Source organism: Chiloscyllium punctatum, chromosome 16 (genome assembly GCF_047496795.1).
Source record: "Chiloscyllium punctatum isolate Juve2018m chromosome 16, sChiPun1.3, whole genome shotgun sequence".
NCBI classification, from domain to species: domain Eukaryota; kingdom Metazoa; phylum Chordata; class Chondrichthyes; order Orectolobiformes; family Hemiscylliidae; genus Chiloscyllium; species Chiloscyllium punctatum.
In genome coordinates this window covers 37,603,486-37,611,093 of record NC_092754.1, presented here as the reverse complement: position 1 = coordinate 37,611,093, position 7,608 = coordinate 37,603,486, and the positions used below count along the sequence as shown (strand labels likewise).

The 7,608-nt window shown below is 40.7% G+C and overlaps 2 pseudogenes; both read left to right on the top strand.

Moving 5' to 3' along the window:
- Positions 1-2,412: 2,412 nt before the first annotated feature.
- LOC140487272 (U6atac minor spliceosomal RNA) lies at positions 2,413-2,582 on the top strand (annotated as a pseudogene).
- Positions 2,583-5,971: 3,389 nt separating this feature from the next.
- On the top strand, positions 5,972-6,072 carry LOC140487270 (U6 spliceosomal RNA; annotated as a pseudogene).
- The last annotated feature ends 1,536 nt before the right edge of the window (positions 6,073-7,608 follow it).

Sequence of the window (7,608 nt, the reverse complement as noted above, 5' to 3'; positions counted from 1 at the left end):
ACGTTATACAGAGGGTGGTGGGTGGGCATTACCAGCAGTGGTGGTAGAGGCAGGCATGGTAGATTCATTTAAGATGCGTCTAGACAGATGCAAGAGTAGGGTGGGGAGCAGGTGGATACAGATGCTTAGGAATTTGGCGACAGGTTTAGACAGTAGTTTTGGATCGGCTCCTGCTTGCAGGGCTGAAGAGCCTGTTCTTGGGCTGTAAACTTTCTTTGTTCTTTGTATCTGATATGTTCTTTTCATTTTATCTTTGAACTGGACACTATCACTTCTCAGTGTTCTACTTGAGTATGTGCTCTTTGACATCACATTTTTATTTTTCTCATGGTTAGAAGATAATAGTTTTATTGAAATAATTTTGGTTTATCTTTCACTTGAAAAAGCCAAGTAATTTGTTCCTTTCTCTTTCTGGTGAAGATAGTTAGTTGCATTTTAATTGAAGAGATGTTTAACCTCATGTTAAAATGAAGATAACATCCTTTTTGTGGTATACTAAGAAGGTTGGAAAGAAGTGAGTTGATTCACCCTCCTCACTTTACACAGAATACATTGAGGGCCACACTGACTTCTAATTTCGTGTTGCCCTAGAACTCTGCTTAGAATTTGTAATCATGACCATCGATGGTTCCTCCTCAGTTTTGACAGCCTCCAATGACTAAATAAGTGACTTTAAAAAAATGAAAAAAAGAAATAAAAAGGGAGAGAGATTTCTGGAGCCGTGTGGGGTCCATGATTCATGTTGATCTGTTTCCTCATGTTGGATGAGTGATTAACATTGACCAGGACTCTGGACCCAATTCTGTCCTTCCAATCGTGTCATGGGAGTTTCTATTTTTGTTATTTCTGTCTGAGAGGGCTGACATGGTATCAGTTCAATGTCACCTTTGAAAATTGGTGCCTGAGACAATGCAGCACTCTTTCAGGACTGCAGCTGGTGCATCAGTATGGATTTTATACTCAAGATTCTGGAGAAAGGTGTTATAAACCTACAGCCTTTCAACTTGGGGATAAGAGTTTGCAAAGTGTCTAAGTGAGAGCATCTTCATCCTGAATCATCTAATGGATTTGTTCTTAGTTGTTTGAATGGGAAGAGAGGGAATCCTCAAGTTGAAATTTACTGTTTTATCTAAAGATACAGAATTGAATTGGGCGTGAAGATCTCTGATTTTGATTTTCACCTGTTGCTATGAAATGTATTGGAGATGAAAGACATAACTATAATCATCAATTTGGAAGCAAGGAACTTCCCCTGTTTCTCTTGCCCTCATTCCCGCCTCCTCATTCTGCTCCTGCAGAAAGAGCAAGTTAAAGCAAAGTAATTGAAAATGCAAAGTGGCCAAGTACATTTGCAACAAATAGATAATTTAGTCAGGTCTGATGCAACAAGTACAACAATTTGGAGCATTGCAATAATCTAAAAAGTGCTCAATCTGTTTGTTAATTGCAGATCAATTTTTATTTTCCACACTATATAGCATTTTTGTGATATGAAAATTGGTATTTGGACATGGGTGGGATGGGTTGTAGCATTATTGGTTAATATGAACAATATAATTCATGGCAGTGAAGCAAGGCACTAGGAAATGTACAGAATGGGAAGGAAATCTGAGATTGCATCCTGTTCTGCTACTAAACAAGCAGGGAAAACTGTCTCACTGAACATGCCCTTATGATCAAGTCTGCCTTTCATTAAAATGAGCAAAGACATCCCATAACTCATAATTTCAATGCTTCAAAACATAATTGTGAAAAATTGCCTCCAGAAGCACAATTTAATTCTCATTTAATGAACAGAAACAGAAAAGCTTCACTGACTAGCATTACTTAACATTATTATTATTTTCTTCTCAACCTACTCTGTGACATTGTATTCAGGGTTACGGTTAAATCCATAGGCTTACTTGAGCAAGAATGGTAAGCCAATTTATGTTGAAATACAGTTCCATATCCCTGGTTTAGCAGCTTGAGGTAAGACTCCACTCTGAGCAGATCCCCTGTGAGTGGTAGTAACTTTCTCATGGGAAATTAAAGGAGCAGTTGTCGCATTTTAATCAAGAAAGGAGGAATTTGCGTTTATATATAATGCCCTTTGTCACCTCAGGACATCCCCAAAGTGATTTGCAACCAAGGAAGTGCTTTGGAAAGTGTAGTCCCTGTTATAATGTGGGGAATGCAGCAGTCAAGGACGATATGCAGCAGGATCCCACAATCTGGTGACGCTCAGGTGAGCTGTTTTAGTGATACTGATTGAGGAATAAATATTATCAAAAAGGTCAGAGACAAGCCCTCCATCCTTCTTTGAAACAGAGTGAAGTTGTCTTTTAGGAGACAGGCCCTCAGCCAATGGGAGTTTAAACCCAGATTATATTATGCCAGCCACTATGCACTTCCCCTTTAAGAGGTGCAAGCTGTTTTTATGAAAGGAGAGAAGGTTAGCACTTCCCTTGACAAGGATGGAAGGGGTCCTAGTGGCCTTACACAATGCGCAAATGGTTAAGGCAGAATGGCCTACTCCTGCACCTATTGTCTATTGTCTAAGGCATTGCCATCTACTTAGTGGCATCTAACCATGTTTTTAAGTCGTGATAGTCATGTGTATGAATCAGGGCCTTCTGATGCATACTGACTGCAAGCAGCAATCAATTCCAGCAGCTTGAGTCAAACATGTTGCTCACCTACGGAGAATAGTCACAGATTGGTCAGGTACTTGTGCCACTGTTTCAGATTTCCAACATCCAGAGTGTAATGTTTGTCATTTTATTTTCCAGAGGTCAGTTAATTTGTCCCAAGTTTCCTGTAAGTGCCACTTCCAAAACTTTCATTCAGAAATGAGAGCACTAACCACTTCTGCTCAGTCAGACCATAACACCATAAAATATCAGAGCAGAAATTAGGCCATTCGGCCCATCAAATCTGTTCCGCCATTCGATCATGTCTGATTGATTTTTTAACCCCATTTTCCCCATAACCTTTGATTCCCTTGGCAATCTATCTATCTCTGTTTGAAATGTACTCAATAACCTGACTTCCACAGCCTTCTGTGACAATGAATTTGACAGAGTCACCACTCTCTGGCTGAAGAAGTTTCTCCTTATCTCCAATCTAAAAGGTCTTCCCTTTACTCTAAGGCTGTGCCCTTGGTCCTCGTCTTTTCTGCTAATGAAAACATCTTCTCAATGTCCACTCTGTGCAAGGCTTTCAGTATTCTGTAAGTTTCAATTAGATCCCCCTCATCGTTCTAAACTCCATATAGTATAGACTCAGAGTACTGAAATGTTCCTCATATATTAAGTCTTTCATTCCTGAGATCACTCTTGCGAACCTCCTCTGGACCTGCTCCAGGACCAGTACCTCCTTCATGCGGTATGGGACCCAAATTTGCTCTCAATACTCTAAATGTGGTCTGACCAGGGCCTTAAAAAGCCTCAGAAGTGCATCCCTGCTTTTATATTCTAGTCCTCTCGAGATGAATGAAAATATTGTATTTGCCTTTCAAACTACAGACTCCAGCTGCAAGTTTACCTTAAGTTTACCTAGACTCTGGACTAGGACTCCAAAGTCCCTTTGCACTTCAGATTTCTGAATGTTCTCCCCATTTAGTCCATTGCATCAAGGATGACTTGCTCCCATTTGATTTTGATCAGACCGGAGATGGCTGATCTGCAGACTCTGTCACGTGTGGAGCTGTTTGAAACGTGGCTTGGTGGGTTAACTGGAGGTTTGGATGTTTCTCCATTGTCTTGACTTCACCTCTATGGGTTCCCAATGAGGAGTCTCTCTTTTCAATGAGTAATGAACGTGTCTTTCATTTTACTGTGTTTGTAATTGTGGACTGAAATGAGAAAACTGTCTTAAAACACAAGGATGGCTGATGGCTGCATGTTTTGGAAAGAAAGTAACCGGAGACCCAATGTAAGTACTGTTTACACAGCTGCAGGTTTAAGCACTCGTAAGAGAGAGTCCAAATGTTTCAGAGCCAGGGGTGGGTACAAATGGAGATTTCATTGGCAATAGGTGGCTGGTTGGTTCTGTGGCCTAATGGTCAGTAATTGATGTCAAAGGCCCCCTGCCTGCCGACAGGCATGTGATTGGTTCTCAGGGAGTTGAACAAGACTGAGAGATATTATCAGATCTCCATCAGCTCAGGAGTTATCTCTGTTCTTTGCAGTTAATGTACTTCTAGCCTGAAGAAAATCAGTTTATTTTTCCTTCAGCAGTCACTGTGAGCTGGGTCTTTTCACTACTAAGTCAGAGGTTGTTATAAATGTGCCCTGTGTCACTGCCAAATGGTGAAAACCTTTAGAGAAAGAAGTAGTTTTCTGATCAACAAATCCTGTGAACAGGAACTGCTGACCTATCTTCCAGTCTCTCCTTCGAACCAAAACATTGAATGTTTGAATATTTCTGTCATTGTGTGAGGTTGGGTGGGAAGGGAGGTTATAAGGCTTTAGGGTTTTAAGCAGTGGAGATGTAAACACTTTCTCAGCAACCTGTTCAAAGATATTATTAATGACCTCCGGCCTTAAACCCTGACCTCCTGGTTCAGAGATAGGGAAGCTATCACTATGACAAGGAATCCTTATTACTGGGGATATATGCTGATGTTTCATAATTGTTTACCTGCAGCTAGTGTCTATTTATTTGAAATCCGTAGTAATTCTGGTTAAGTACAGAAGCCTGATCCATGCTTTCTGTCAGTCTGGGTCAAAAAGACAGATGATTCTACTTGTTTCTTTTCAACTTCTGTGACCGCTCAAGGAAGAGCTTGGTTCTCAGTCTGTCATCCCAGCGAGACATATTGAGCCTCTTCCTGAAAGACTTATCCCCACCTTTGCTGATATTTAACCCCTACTGTGATTGATTTCTCGATAAGATAGTTTTGTTTTCAGGAGTGTTATGTCAGGGGTGAGTGGCATGTTTGGCACCTCAATTCGGGGCAGGTTGGCTTGGGAGAAGACATTGCTGGTGGATAATAGTTCTTGCCATTGGATTTGGAAGGTCTTGTGAAGATGCTATTTTTAGTATTTCTAATTGTCTGATTAGATTGTTCAATTCCCTCTACCATCGCAACTGAGTGTCAAAAGTTTGAGATACTACATTGTAATTGGTTACATGGGTGCTGTCAATCAGCCAACTGAGTGTTAAGACTGAACTTAGTTCCTGACATGCCTCTCCAAACTGGTCTTGCAAACAATCAAGATGCCAAAATGAAAGGCATTGTAAAGAATGCCAAAGAAGTTAATTGTTTTTTAAACAGTGTTTGATCGCTGCCAGATCTTTTTTGTTGATTATTTATCAGCAAGAGTGATTCACTTTCCTCGATGTCTCTTAGCTGGAAATTCCTCCAGGTTATTTAATTGCATTCTGAATTAATCTCTAGCTCTCTTCACTGTTTGTTTTCTTGCTCCGTTTTTTCTCTGGAATTGCTTTCTTTCAATGTTCACAGGGTATGAATCTTTCAACTCCCTCACCCCTCCCCTCACTCACACACACAAACACGCACACACACACACGCACACAGACACACATGCACACACACACATATATGCACACACACACATATACATACACACACACATATACATACACACACACAAACACACACATGCGCACACACGCACACACACATATACATACACGCACACACACACATATACATACACACACACACATATATACACACACACACATATATACACACACACACACACACACGCGCGCGCACACACACGCACACACACATATACATACATACACACACATACACACACACATATATACATACACACACACACACATATACATACACACACACAAACACATTAACTGGGAAGTTTATACATGACAGGGCATCCTATCCTGTAAGGATTGCAACACTGTTCGTATAATTGGCTCACATTTATCTGTCCATTTGGCAAGAAAGGAATCAATTTTACCATGCCTTTTATGGGTTTATGAGAATCCAAAGTGGTTTGCAGACAAAACTCTAAAATTAGAAAGATACGGTGAAGATTGGTCTGGCCCATGCACAAGGATGATGTGTGTACTTGTGAAAATACTTTCCTGTCAGGGCAAAGCCATAATCGGAGTGCTGGTTCTCCGAGAATGAGGCTAGCCTTTTGAAAGTTGGGTATGCTAACACCTGCAATGTCCCCACATGCAGGATACCCCACTACAAAATCTGTGCTAGCGGGGACTGTGTTTGTCCTCTCCCTTAGTTTTGACATTAAAAGAAGAGGTTTATGAAAAGTTAACTCTGTCTAATGTAGGAAAGACAGCAATTTACAAACATTGATGTCCCCAGAAATGCAATATGATAACAGTGGAATAAACTGTTTTCACGATGTTGACTGACAGATAAATAATGGCTAGCGGTATACATTTACTCATTAGTTTTTTGTTGTACATTCACATATGTCTCCCTATAAGTGCTTTGAAGATAGGGCTGTTTCAGCAGCTATTGAAATTTTGAAGACGCTTTGTTAAAATGATCCACAATCTATTACTTGGAAAGTTTATTTTTGTCATTCAGGAGAAAAAAATCATTGTAATCTGACAGACATAGTTTATTCCCAAACTTCTTCAGTGGACAGTTGCTGACGTGAATCAATGATGCAGCTATATCCACAGAGCAATAAATGAAACGATTGACCTGTTGATTTATCTTGCAAATGTTAGCCTCACCTTGCATTGTAAGCTCTACACTTCCCATCAGAGGTATTCAATGTCCATATGTGAGATGGGCAGAGAGGAGTTCAGTTGAAAATCTCATCCAAAGATTGGGACTTGTGGATCTTGAGCACCCAACGTCCGTCCTCAAGAACAGGACTGTTTCTAATTGAGAAATGCGTTCTGGAAGAATGGCTGGGAATCTCATAGAGCCTGCTGTGACTGAACAGGCTCGAGGCGGGAAGAATGTTCCTGATGTTGACAAAGTCCAGAACGGGTGGTCACAGTCTTTGAACAAGGGGTTAGCCATTCGGGACTGAAATTATGAATTTCTTCACTCCGAGAGTTGTGAACCTGTGGAATTCTCTACCACAGAAAGCTGCTGGGGCCAGTTTGTAAGATATATTCAAAAGGGAGCTGGATGTAGCTCTGTGGCTAAAAAGATCGAGGGGCATGGAGAGAAACTGAGAATAGGATACTGAGATTACGTGGTCCTATTGAATGGTGACACAGACTCAAAGGGCCGAATGGCCTATTCCTGTAATCTTAATTGGAAATCTAGCAGCTTCAGTTTGTGTGGTTTTGTGAATTTTGCTCTGCTTCATCTGTTCTGCATTGACTTAACTAACGTTGAAAAACCAAGATGTCGGCCCAATTCCAAATTCAAGGGTCCTTCAAAATTGAAAATAGTCCAAGTGAAGCCCAGATGAATTTGGATTGAGTAAATTAATGTCATTCTGGGGTTTCAGATTGGATTACTGGTGGGCTGACGGGTGGAGGGGAAAGGTATGACAGAGAACGCTGAGGTCTTGTGCAGTCATGTACATAGTAATGAATCTCAATTTACTGATCACTCAATAGAACATGGAACATAGAACAGTACAGCACAGTACAGGCCCTTCAGCCCTCGATATTGTGCTGACCTTTTATCCTACT